Source organism: Xenopus laevis, chromosome 5L (assembly GCF_017654675.1).
Source record: "Xenopus laevis strain J_2021 chromosome 5L, Xenopus_laevis_v10.1, whole genome shotgun sequence".
NCBI lineage: Eukaryota > Metazoa > Chordata > Amphibia > Anura > Pipidae > Xenopus > Xenopus laevis.
Genome location: NC_054379.1, coordinates 100,610,578 through 100,624,837, shown reverse-complemented (window position 1 = coordinate 100,624,837; position 14,260 = coordinate 100,610,578). Strand labels below are relative to the sequence as shown.

General features: G+C 37.0%; 1 protein-coding gene across 1 annotated transcript in view; it reads left to right on the top strand.

Moving 5' to 3' along the window:
- Positions 1 to 14,260, top strand: part of hcrtr2.L (hypocretin (orexin) receptor 2 L homeolog) — a 49,821-nt gene that overhangs the window by 23,860 nt on the left and 11,701 nt on the right. The window lies entirely within an intron of this gene.

Here is a 14,260-nt window from a genome sequence, read left to right as displayed (position 1 = left end):
CATCTCATTGGTGCTATGGGTTACTGCTAGTGATGGGCGAAACGGTGAAAAATTTGCGAAACCGTGCCGGCGTCTCGTTTTTGACGCCGGCACCCATTTTTGACGCCAGCGTCCGTTTTTTCGGAAATTTTTTTTGACGCCGGCGAATTTTTGCCACAAATTTTCACGGGCGTTTCGCGAATGTATTCACTGGCGGCGAATCGTGCAAATTCACCGTGAGTTCGCGCCTGGCGAATAAATTCGCCCATCACTAGTTACTGCTCCTAGGCAAACTTAGTGCCTTTTATTACATATGGGGGGTATGTGTTTACTATGTGTATAGATACTCATAGTACAGACACATATAGAACTACTTTCACTGCATATTTATGTTTTATGTAACACAATACCACATATCTGCATAAAAACTATTATTTATTCAGTTTTTGGTATCCAGCTCATATCGATCCAGTTCTATAGAACGCAAATTAGTAAGTAACATAAGAATGTAGAGACTCAAGTCAATAGTGGTGCCACACTTACACTAAATCGCCTTTTGAAGGGTCGGGTGCACAGCTGTGTTCCTCTCTGCCAAGGAATATGTCCACAGTATATAAAATAAAAAAATAGACAAATAAATCCAGCAGCACTCTGATATGTGATTCAATTGTTTATTCGTACCACCAGCAAAACGTTTTGGGCTATTCCAGCCCTTTATCAAGCCTTGCTGGATTTATTTTCATACTATAAGAATGTAGAGACAGTATAGTCCTAAGGGTAGAGGCACACAATGCTATTTGGGGGAGATTAGTCAACAAATCGCCTCTTATTCAATGCCTCCCCGCAATGCCTTCCCGCTGGCTAGAATCTAAATCTCCGGCGGGATGGCATTCGGAGTGCTTCAGTTTCCGACTAATCTCCCTGCAATGCGGGAAGGCATTATGGAGAGATTAGTCGCCCGAAGAAGATGCGATTTGTCGCTGGGTGACTAATCTCCCCCAAATAGCATTGTGTGCCTCTACTCAAGGTAAGTAGATTTGTTAAGCAGACTTGAATGCTCATTGAAGAATGCAAGCTCAGTGCAAAATCATGGGCAACATTGCAATAACTGAAGTATGATTCACAAAGGTACTTAGGTCTACTATCTCTGCAACTCATGTCAATGCACTGGTTCAGCACACTTTGATGGATTATGTGCTGGAAATTATGGAATTTTTAACTACAGTGAATAATAAAAAAAGTGCTGCAGTAACTGTATAGCAATCTATATAGCAAACAAGTTACTGTGTAAACTACATTGGAATTCTAGGTAAACATTATATTGTGTGTAAACAAGAATGGCTATTTGCACAAGTTTTTACTCCTAACACTTTGCACTTGCATTTATAAATGTCTGTCATTTCAGTGGCATGAACACTCACAGTCAAACATTTGTGAAGTACAGTAACTCAAGTGTTTTAACTGCAATACGACAGTAAAATCTACCTACTACTTAGATGCAACTGAGCTTTTTGCAAGTTACTATTCAACCCATCAGTTGGGGTACTCTAAGAGGCAGATTTATCAAGGGTCAATGGTCAAGCCGAATTTTCAAGTTTAAAAATTCACACATTCAAATTTTAATGTAAATTCGAATGTGAGATGTATCACACCTCGACCATGGAAACAGGTCTAATTCAAATATTCTCTACTAGTGATGGGGCGAATTTCTGAATTTCCCCACCTGTGAATTGTTTCACAAAACTGCTGCAAAAATTCGACAACGAAAAAATGAGCTGTGATAAAAAAAGTTGTTTGTGTAAAATTTTTCGCACGTCAAAATAATTTTGGCACCCATTGACTAATGTATTTGGACAAAAAAGTTGCACATGTAAAAATTGTTGCTCGTGTATTAGTTGTCTTGCGTCAAAATAATTTTGACGTCTATTGACTTCACAAATTTTTCACAGTTTCGCAAATTTTTTCACAGTTTTGACATTTTTTTGGCAAAGCGAAGCCCATCACTATTCACTACCTAAACCTGCTGAGTTAATTTACAAGTCAATGGCACAGGTCCATTGAGCCATTTGAATATGTTAATTGCCTTCCTGACATTCAAGTTGTTTTTTCAGAGGGAAACTTGTTTTGTGTTTCAAATTAGATTAGAATTGGATTAGATTTTTCAAGTAAATAACCTGCTCCGGGGCTGGATCCCCCCCCCGTCTCATCATCTGAGATATAGAAAAGTTATGTACCATTATAACAAAGTGACAGACCCTGAAAGCTGTGATGGGAATCACCTATACCCTCATCCCTCCCTTCTTCTCCCCCCCCCCTTGTTTCTTCTTCCTATCTTCCTTTTCTTAATTTATGCTCAGTACACAGATGACACAAGATAACAACCACTACAGAAGGAGCAAAACCAGCTTCTATTGCTCAGATTTATACCGGTTCAACACAAAAGACCTAACATGATTGTATCGCAATTTGTATATTAATAAGAAGAATGTTATAGGCTCCTTTTCTAAGATGCCAAATTGCCATCATTACTGTATTACTTTAACAAATATGCTATTTTTTAAGATGTATCTGAAAAAAAATTTCATTAAAAAGAAAAATTGGAAAGAATTTTTAGGTCTGGACTATTCAATCGAATATTAGACATTCAAATTTTTCTGCAATAACCTCCCATACGAGTTGTGAGTATATTCAAATTTATTAGAAGTAAAGAAAATTCACATGAATTCAAAATTTGAACTTTGATAAATCTGCACATAAGTTATTCTTTTTTATGTGTTCAGGTCTTTATTTGTTTCTGGGATTTTTTTCTGATTACAGGCCTCAAAGTAAACAAGCAAATCACAAGAAACTTTGCCACACACAGTGCACCACAATATTCAGTATAATAAATCATGTTTAGCACAGATCTATATTCTTCATATTCATCAGACATTTCTCAAAGGAGATGTACAATTACAATAAATAAAATGTAGTAGTAATGGTGATTTTAAAAAATGTTTGTGCTCATAATACATTCATACATAACATACATACAATTCTTCTGGTGATACAGGAATGATGTAAATGTTAGCATATTGATTTGGTTACTGCATGTTTATAATATTTTAGGTGCATAGTTATAAATAAAGGCAGTTTAATCTTATATCTAACTGTATACTGCATTATCTGGAATGCTTGGGACCTGGGGTTTCTGGATACGATTCTGTTCCTCAATTTGGATCACCAAAGCAAGAAAGAAAGCAAGAAACATTTTTTTTAAAATGGACTTGATGAGGGTTTTTTTTGGATATCGGCTCTTTTGAGACATGGATTTCAGTACAGAATTCTGCTGGAGCAGCACTATTAACTGATTCATCTTGAAAAAAAAATTTTTCCCCCATGACAGTATCCCTTTAAATCTATGTTTTATAGTCACATTTTTAAGAATGGTCACAATACTGGGCACACATTTTAATTATCTGATTTGACCATGACAAGCTTATAAGGGAGTGTAGCATATATATATATAATATATCAGAAAAGTAAGATTATTTTGTTTTTGACATTATGAAAACATTATGGGGCAAATTCACTAAAGAGCAAAGTGCCTAACGCTAGCAAAAATTCGCCAGCGTGACGTCATTTCGTAACTTCTGTGATTTACTAATGGGCGCTGGCGTAAATTCGCTTGCGAAGTGGACCTACTCTAGTGCTACTTCGCACCCTTACGCCAGACGAAGTTGCACTATGGCACAAGAGGTAACGTTACACCATAGCACAACTTCGCCTGGCGTAAGGGTGCGAAGTAGTGCTAGAGTAGGTCCACTTCGCTAGCAAATTTATGCCAGCGGCCGTTAGTAAATCACAGAAGTTACAAAATGACGTCACGCTGGCGAATTTGCGCTAGTGTTAGGCACTTCGCGCTTTAGTGAATTAGCCCCATATATACTTTGGTGGGTTATGTGCATGTGGATTAGTTGAAAGAAGAATGGTACAACACAACACCGACAGTGTCTTTTTTAGAATGTTCTCTGAATTATCTGGGGACTGACATTGGTCAGTCATTGTAAACATGGAGAATTATTTTAGGTACCCTTTAAAGGCTAACATAAGACTTGTAAACATTTGTTGTGTTATGACAAGGAAGCACAGACTTTATAATGAGAGTGTGTTTGTGTGTGTGTGTGATTGTGTTTGTCTTTGCTGCCTAGAAACAATAGATATCTATTTGGAAACTATAGGGGTAATGTATTAACAGGTGTGAAGTTTGCTCCAATTCTAGTTACCCATAGCAACCAATCAGCACATATATTAATGATCAGTTGGTGGAACACAACATCATATTGGTTACAATGGGGTACTAGGCATGTGTTAAGAATATTTGTGACATCAATTTTGGTTTGTCGTACAAGAATGTTACTGAATTGGAGGAATTACCTAGTTGTATAAAGGGAGTCTGAGTGTACAAATATCAAAAGCAACCTCCAGCATCCCTGTTTAAGCAATAGCAATCAATTGAATCAATTTAGCTTAAGTAACTGAAAGCCAATGGTTCTTGTAATTCGACTCACACATCTATGTGAAGGAAGTTTGTAAACAATAAAGCTAAGGTAATTTTGAGTGTGTCCCAGCAAGAACATCTCATTCCAGGTGCCATCATAACATTGCTTAGTATAGGTCTCCCCATTCTTGGTGTTTTAGGTCTGGGGGTTTGACTTGGTCATTTCAAAACATTGATTTTTCTATTCTTCATCCATTTTCTTGTAGACTTTCTTGTGTATTTGGAATCATTGTCTTGCCACATGACCAAATTGCACTTCAGCTTCAGCTGATGGACAGATGGCCTGGTATTCTCCTGTAGAATTCTTTTATATAAAGCAGAATGCCTGCTTTCTTCAGTGATGGTAAGTTGTTTAGGTCCCGAGGCAGCAACAAACCCCACGACCATGACATTGCCACTAAAGCCCAGCTTAATTAAGATATTCTGATTTATTTGTGTAAAATGTACATTCATGCAGATGCTTGCTCACTTCCTTCACTGTGAGTCATTTAGGGCCCTTTAAATTATTTGCGGCAAAGTATAGAGTATGTCTTGATCTTTAGCTTCCCCAGATCTGTTCAGAGTACTGTTGAATACACAAATGAAGTACTATATTGACATTAAGAATGCATTTGCATTTTTGCAAACGTGTAAGTGACTTGTTTGCATTGCAGATGAAACACATCTCTAGTTCTAAGCATTAGAGGTTGCGATGTTTATTTCCCCCCTTATACTAATTAAACTCAAATGGTTTACCTTTTGGCTCATCTGTCCATAACCTTTTGTCAAACTAAGTGCTTATTGCAAAACTCAAATCAGCAATCTTCTTAGTTAGCAATTCCATTCATCATGCTCTTGTCATATTGACATTCCTGGGTGGGATTTTGTGGTTTTGGGCCATTCAGGATGATTTACTATGGCACACTTGACTTTTTTGTGCTGTGAAGGTCTCTTTGGTGACAATTCACTGTTGTTCTAATCGTCTCCATTTTAAAACTGTATGCTTGACTTTGGGATTGCAGGAGTCATTTGATTGTTGCAAGTATTTGCTGTTGTAAAACAAATAGCTGTTAATAACTGTGTCTTGTTACAGTTTAGTGCACCCTGACCATCACTGAGGTCCTTACTTAATACCTTGCATAATAAGATTCAGTCATTGGTGTCTCTCTAAGATGAGATTTGCTGCTCAGTACTGAACAAACTGGTCTGTAATAGAGCAGATATAGGCAATGCTTCTAAGGTCTACCTAATAAACAATCTGTCATTCATAACATGTACTGTATCCTTTTACAGCATACTAATTGATTTTGACAGAGAAAAAGATCTAAGCATTCAATGATATTGGTTTTATTTGGAGGGATACAATGTTGTAGATTATTAAGGGGGGTTATTTACTAAAACTCAATTTATCTCATCTTTTTTTTTTTTTTTTAAACCGAACTCGACCAAACTCTCATCCACAATTTTAACTTATTAATCAATAAAATATTCGAAAAATTAAGTGCAGGAAAAGATTCAATAAAATCGACCAAAAACTCAAAACTTACAAATGTTTCATATTTCACTCCCGAATCGCTCTATTTTTTTCAGGTTATTGCCAGAAAACCCCACATTTTTATATTATTGGACGAAACCCAGAGCAGATCATGATATTTTCAAATTGTAAAAGGGACATCTGCATTGACTTCTACATGACCTTGGCAGGTTTGAGATGGAGGTTTTTTGGATGTGGAATTTCAGCAGCTATAATAAAATAATAAATCTCAAAAAATTTGAGGTTTATTTCCCCAAAAATCCTTGACCATAAAAAATCGAGATTTAGTAAATAACTCTCTTGATGTAAGCATTATATACAGCTGCAGGAATGTTGTAATCACCATTGCTGCTGCCTGTGGAGAACCATAGTTGCAAATGCAGCCCTAAGATAATGCTGGATCTGCTTCCCTGTTAAAAATGTTTCAAAAAACTGACTCTTGTTAAGCCATTAATTGGATTTATTTGTTGTATTCTTCTACTACTGCTTTGCATACAAATACCCTAATTACCAACATGTGAAGATTTATGAACACTCAGTCTCCCTTTAAGGGCTAGTCCACACAGGGAGATAGCCCTGCGTTTGCGGTCGCGGCGACAAAGCGCCGCGCCAGTCGCCGCGACCGGCGCAGGCGACAGTTTTGTATGGGCGCCTATGTAAAAACGCCTGTGCTAACCACACGAGGCGATGCGCTTTTCAACAGGCGCCTGAAAAAGCCTGGCGAGGCATTTTCAGGCGACTGTTGAAAAGCGCATCGCCTCGTGTGGTTAGCACAGGCGTTTTTACATAGGCGCCCATACAAAACTGTCGCCTGCGCCGGTCGCGGCGACTGGCGCGGCGCTTTGTCGCCGCGACCGCAAACGCAAGGCTATCTCCCCGTGTGGAATAGCCCTAAATATATATTGCATTTAAGTGTACATGAGCTTGAAAAAGGATGTAAGTCAAAGGGGCACATTTACTTAGCTCGAGTGAAGGATAAGAATGAAAAAACCGAATTTAGAAGTTTTTTTTTGGCTATTTCAACCATCGCATTGGCTACTTCGACCATCAAATTGGCTACTTCGACCTTCGACTACGACTTCGAATCAAAAAAAAATCATTCAACTATTCAACTATTCGATAGTCGAAGTACTGTCTCTTTAAAAAAACTTCGACTACCTACTTCGCCACCTAAAACCTACCGAGCACCAATGTTAGCCTATGGTACCTTCCACATAAGCTTTCCTAGTAATCTCTGATTGAAGAAAAAGCTAACTAAATGCGGTAAATCCTTCGACTTCTATATTCGAAGTTGAAGGATTTTACTTCGATGGTCGAATATTGAGGGTTAACCCTTGATATTCGACCATCGAAGTAAAATCCTTCAACTTCGAATATAAAAGTAGAAGGATTTAGTGTTGCATATTTTTATCCTGTAAAAATTAAATACATTTACAATTAAAATTATATATACAGGTATAGGACCTGTTGTCCAGAATGCTTGGGTCCTGTGGTTTTCTGGATAATGAATCTTTCCATAATTTGGATCTTCCTACCTTAGGTCTATTATGTGCTGTGTGTATGGCACGAGGCAAGTAAATACCTTCTGATTTTAGAAGGCTTCACTTTGGATGTAATTGCCTTTTGGCTCCTTTTAGCCCATCTCACCCTAACCTGGTTCGGTTTTCTATTTCCCTTTTAACTCAGCACATGACATATCAAAGAACTGACGTATGACAAGCTGTGTATCCTTTGATTATTTTAAGGCAAGCACAAATACTCCAGTACAGCACAAAAAGCAGAGTTTACAGTGAGTGGATCGATCATGCCCCAGTGTCCATTCTTGTAGGTCATACGTACAGAAGTTCTCATAGGACCTCTAAGTAAATGCCAAGCAGAAAAAGTTTAAATGTTTGACAATATACACTGGTATATGAAAGGGTTAAAACAAAAGCTAAACTCAGCTCTTCTGAACAGCATTCCATTATTTATAGTATATTAGAAACTGATTGCAATCATGTGCTTAACTGCCACAATGAATGTGATGCAATAATCATGCTATTGATTGAATACAGTGAAGTGTATAATTTTCAACAGATCATAACAGATTCTGGTGCAAGAGAACATTGATTTATGTAAAGACATTGAGATTCCATTTTCATTAACTAGCTTGCCATTATCTTTAAAAATCTTTATTGGAAGCAAAGGAATTGTAATAAAGGTTATCCTTAGCCCATACTTCTCTACTGTCCTATTTTTCACTGGACAGCTCAGCCCACAGTCCTGGATTGTTGCTGAAATGTCCCAGAATACTCGGCACCTACACTTCAATACATCTGTAACAATTTAAGATAAGCAATTGTAAATATTTAAGATAAGCAACTCTCTTGGGGAAACTGTAACTTGCAGCTTAAAGGGCAAATAACCTGCATTAGCAAAACGGTAATACCAAATAAAACCTGACCATAAAAACCCCAGAAATGTTTTCAAACTTTCCATAACCCACCGAGTTTTGTCAAATAGATGTGGTATTTGGGGGGGGCATATAATGGGTGTGGCCTTGGATCTTGCTCCCATTGGTCTTTATTTTTTAATTTTGGACTTGGGGGCAAATTGTAGTTGCATAAAAACCAGGTGTACTGACAAACAGAGCCTCCTGTAGGCTGCCAGTCCACATAGGAGCAACCAATGGTCAATCACAGCCCTAGAAAAGGCGCTGTAGCTGAACTGTAACTCTTAAATTCAGAACAGCATACAGTGGCCACCAATGTTTTTTAAACATATCAGTGTACTGAACAAGCAAATTAAGAATAATTGTGTAGTTTTAGGTTGGTGTAATTCCCACTAACAATGCTGCTCTAAAGAACTAATAGCATTTGTACTACTCTCTCATTTTCACTATGCAAAACATATCAAAACTTTCTGAAGAGAATTCCCAAATATTTTTCTCTTAAAGAAGAGACCAATTTATGATGCAGAAGAAGGAACTGCCTTTTAGCAAGAAAAAAAAGTAACATAGTAATAGATTAGCACATTTGTAATAGAATAAAGAGATGAACTTTTGACATTTGATAAAAGTGTTCCATTACTAAGAATTGTGAAACGGATTGCATTCATGTATTTCCCTTTGCACTGTAATCATGATAATAAAATGCACATCTTTATTTAAATGTTCAGCTTACATTATTGTTTGCAATGCTGCCTTTGAAATTGCAGGTACAAAATCAATCAGATAAAGTTCTCTTTTTATTGTGGCATTTTTAAACACACTGCAATAGTTGTCCTTTTTTTGGACTTTTCAGGGGTTAGTAAATCTTGAATTTATCAGGTCTCGTTTTTTGGGGCAAAAACTTGTATTTTTTGTCATTTAGGAGAAAAGTCTGAAAAAAATCATATGGTTCAGGTGTAAGTTAGGTTTTATCAAGTTTTTTACCTATCCAATTTATTCGAGTAATTTTATTAATAAATAAAGCAAAATCAGGGATGGGAGTTTGATCAAGTTTTTTTTATTAAAATAATGAGATAAATCTGGATTTTAGTAAATAACCCCCTTCTCTAGTTTCTCTAGTAAATATTTTGGAGAAACACCTAAAAGCATCCTTGCTATGCCCCACTGAATGTAATGGAAACCACGTGTCACTATTATATCAGGTATTTTAACATAGACTTCTTCAAGATACAATGTAGTACAGGTATGGGATCTGTTATCAGGAAACCTCCAAATTACGTATGGGTCGTCTCCCATAGACTCCATTTTATTCAAATAATCCAAATTTTTTAAAATGATTTTCCTTTTCTCTGTAATAATAAAGCAGTACCTTGTACCAGTGCCAGAACTAGGGGTAGGCAGAGTAGGCACGTGCCTAGGACACAAAGCTGGGGGGCGCCAGGCATGTACCTTCTCTGCCTCCTACCCCCTAGCCTGGTCCCCTCTCGCCTCTCTGGGTGGTGTGTGCGTCCTTCTGCACCGATGAGCACATCCATTCTTACTTTTTTCGTACATGTGTTTTTCAAGCACATGCACGCCAATTGGGCGCTGCTCTTGGCAACCTGGCTGGCCTGGCCTGGTGCTGCCTTGTATTTAACCCAAACTAAGATTTAATTAATCATTGTTGGGCGCAAACCCAACCTATTGGGTTTATTTAATGTGTAAATGATTTTTAGCAGACTTAAGGAATGGTGCTCCAAATTACAGAAAGACCCCTTATCCAGAAAACCCCAGTTCCTGAGCATTCTGGATAACAAGTCCCATATCTGCATATGTTAAAAAGCCTTACAAATAAAAGCTAATGAATAATGTTCCTTCTCAAGGAACAATGGCTCTGATGCTAAGAGTAGATAAAAAAATTACTAAAACAAGCTAAATATAATAAAGAGCATAGTCTTAAATAATCAGTATTGAGGTTAAGTCTAACTATAAACACATTTGGGCTCAATTACCAACTGGGCAAAAGTGCAGTAGTCAATGGCATTGCGTCAAATATTTAAACTTGTTCAACTGCTTGCTTTCAGACTGGTATATGTTACCCACTGGTTGCTAAAGGTGATTAGATTTATAGCAAACTTTGCACCTTTTATTACATTACTCACATAGAGGCTGCTAGATTGATCCATATACAACCATTAGATAACTGCAAGTAATTTTTTGCATTAATGAAGTATTTTGTTGTAAAATAATATGGGGCTAAGATTGGAAACACATCATGTCACAATTTTTCCGATACACAGTGATACACACAGAGGGGATGTGAGAGCACTCCAGGGTGGCCATACACGGGCAGATTTTGGTGTGTGAAACAGATTTTAGGAAGATTTGATAAAATCACTAACTTATTGTTACATTGATGAAATGATTGTAAATGTTACAATAGTTTCAACCAAATTGTCTAAACAGTAGTGATGGGCGAATTTGCAGTAAATTCGCAATGAATTCCCGCGATTCGCGAAACCGCCGCGAAAATTCGCCGGCGTAGATGAGATGCCGGTACCGTTTCACTAGTTTTTCTCCATTTCGCTGGAAATTCGCAAATTTTTTTGCGAAACGCCCCAAATTCGTCCATCACTACTAAACAGTTGATCAGACAGTTTTAAAAATCCTGGATTTTGCGCATCCCTAGATCTTACAGCCAACACAATAAAGATACAACAAAAGTCTCCTTATAAATTGTTAAAGGAAAATTTTACCCCCCAAAACAAATACTTAAGCGACAGATCGTTTACATTGTATTAAGTGGCATATTAAAGAATCTTTCCAAACTAGAATATATATTTAAGTAAATCTTGCCCTTTTACATCTCTTACCTTGATCCACCATTTTATGATGGTCTGTGTGCTGCCTCAGAGATCACCTGACCAGAAATATTGCAGCTCTAACTGTAACAGGAAGAAATGTGGAAGCTAAAGACAGAACACTGTCCATTAATTGGCCCATGTGACCTAACACGTATGATTTGCTTGTATGCACAATGAATTGTAGGATCTCAGGTGGTGGCCCTTAACTTTTAAAATGGCAATTTTCTATTTAGGATTACCCAATGGCACACACTACTAAAAAGTATTTTATGATGAAAATGGTTTATTTACATGAAGCATGAGTTGTTTTATTCAATACATTTTTATAGATATCTACATTGTTCAAGGGTATCGTTTCCTTTAACCACTGATGAATGAATCATTTGTTAAAATAATTGGTTAACCAAATAAGATCATTGACAGGGTGGCAAAAATATCTGCCCACATATAGCCAGCTTAAGATGTAAAGTAGAATAAAAGAGGATACGTCATCGCTCAGGAAGAAGCCAAACAGGCGAAAAGCGTTAGCGAGGGTTAGTAAAGATTTGAGAAGTGCGGAAGCCTGCTGGGAATATGCGCAGTGTACTGTGAGAGACACTGAGATACCGGCAGCCGAATACGGAAACTTCCAATCTTGATTAACCCACTGATCAGCTTAATTTAAATAAAATACACGTGTTAAAGACGAGAACACAGTTTCTCTGGCACACACAGATAATTTTCAAGCGGTGCACTAAGGGTGTCAATACTAAATTTGCAAATATTACTACACTTTATTATTGTTCTGTTTCTTTTTCTTTCCCCTCATCAATCTGTGATTTTTGAGGCAGACAGCAATTTTCTTTGGACATTGTTTTTTAAACGGGCAGAGGAGGGCCCTATATTTTGCTGGACTGGGAATATACCGTTTTCTGGGGATTCAAAAGTGTAACTAGAATAAAAGTGGATGTTGCCAGGAACTCTCTAGTCTAAAACCAGGGACATGAGCTGTACTGGCTGCTGCTCATCCAGGTTAAGCCACAGGACGCGGTATGATTTGGGTCTAGCAGGTTATGTGACTTACCTTTTCCCCTGTTAATTTTCCCTGGCTGACACCACCAATGATTGATTATTATTGAGCTCCTTTGCTCAAATTCAAGCCTTCTGAGTTCCTGACCTGTCTTTAGTTCGCTTCTTGAGCTCCTGTATCTGTGAGTCTACGTTCCTGCCCTGGCTTTAGGCTTCACTGCCACCTTCCATGAACTTGTTCCACTTACCAGACTCTGTTTGCCGGTTGCCTTCCCAGACCATTGTCTATGTTTTGATTTTGTTTGCCTGCCCAAAACATATTTTACCTGCCTTGTAGTTTTATTATTAAGGCAAGTTTATTAGCAACAAACATAACTGGTAATTTTGGCCATAGCAACCAATCAGATCCTTGCTTTTGTTTTCTAGTTTGCAGGTGTTCAAATCTCCAGTGTTAATAAAGATGCCCCTAAATCATGTTGCATCCAATATCAAAGCCATTATATTTCTGCAGAGGTTAAGACAGTATATAAACTCCTTTCAATCAGTTCAACTCAACTAGCCATTCTGACAAACATAGACAATAGTGGAAATTTACTTGGATCCACAAAAAGATCTACATCTAACAGGTGGCTCTCAAATAAGTAATCTTTTCTCTTGGAAGGCAATGTTTTCTCCTTTTTTATTTTTCTTTCTTTTAATGTTTATCTTAATTATTATGAATGCTAATAATCCTAATAATAAAATGTGGATTGTACAAGTAGATCATTTTATGATCTTTTTTACCCTTCATGTTTTAAATGGTTCCATGATTTCCATTTTTTAGAGAGTTATAGCTTCAAACAGATATCAGCCTTTGAGAAATAGAGCTAGCTGGAGCTTTAATCAGAAGATCACTCACAGATAAAACTACATTCATTGATAATAGTTTTATAGGCATAACTGACTGATGTTGCCAAACCAAAGAGATTTTTTTGCAACTTTAAATATGCTGCATCGGTTTGTTCTCCTTATAAAAAGTAATAAAATAGAGTCAAAGTTAGGTTATGTTCCTTTGAACTTCTCTCATTTAAAAGAGTCAGTTGCTATGAAAGCATCTTGTAATTTCTCAAAGGACAGAAATATCATGTAATATGCAAGTTCATATACAGTACAGTGCCACATTTCCATATATGCATATTTCAGAAGTGTGCTGTAGAAAACAAAATATACTTGGGGCAGATTTATCAAGGGTCAAATTTCGATTTCATGGAAGTTAGTTAAAACTCCCATGAACTCTCATGAACTCAAAATTCGACCAATTGCAATTTATTAAAAAAATCAAATGCAAACAGCACCAAATTGATCCCAGGACGTGTTCCTTAAGCTAAAACAGCAATTCGGAAGGTTTAAGGTAGCCAGTGTATGATAAATCTCGAAAATCAAATCTAATTTTTTTTAAAGAAACTCGAATCGAATTTTAACAATTCCCTAGTCAGGGATAAAAACTAGAAAATTAAAATTCAAAAATCGAAAAGTAAAATTTTCACTTCTTTGATAAATCTGCCCTTAGTACTCAATATAAATTACATACATTTAAAGGCATCAAAAGTGGGCAGCACAGACATCAAAGTAAACAGGGCAGTAAACAGGGCAGTAAACAGGGCAGTACAGTAACAATGCCTTATATAATGTATGGTATCATTTTTCATTGTTTGTTTGCTGCAGATGTTTCATGGTTCATTTTGTTTTAGCTATATAAGCAAATAGAACATACTGTATGTACAGTATGCATATATGCATAGTCTACATTTATATAATGTCGATTCGAATTCGATCGAATCCAACGATTAGAATTCGGCCGAATATGGACCTATTCGATCAAAAACGAACCTGTTTGGCCAAAAAACTTCAACTTCATTTCGGTTGGTCTTTTTGAATTTCGAAGTTTTTCAAATTCAAAATTCGATCCT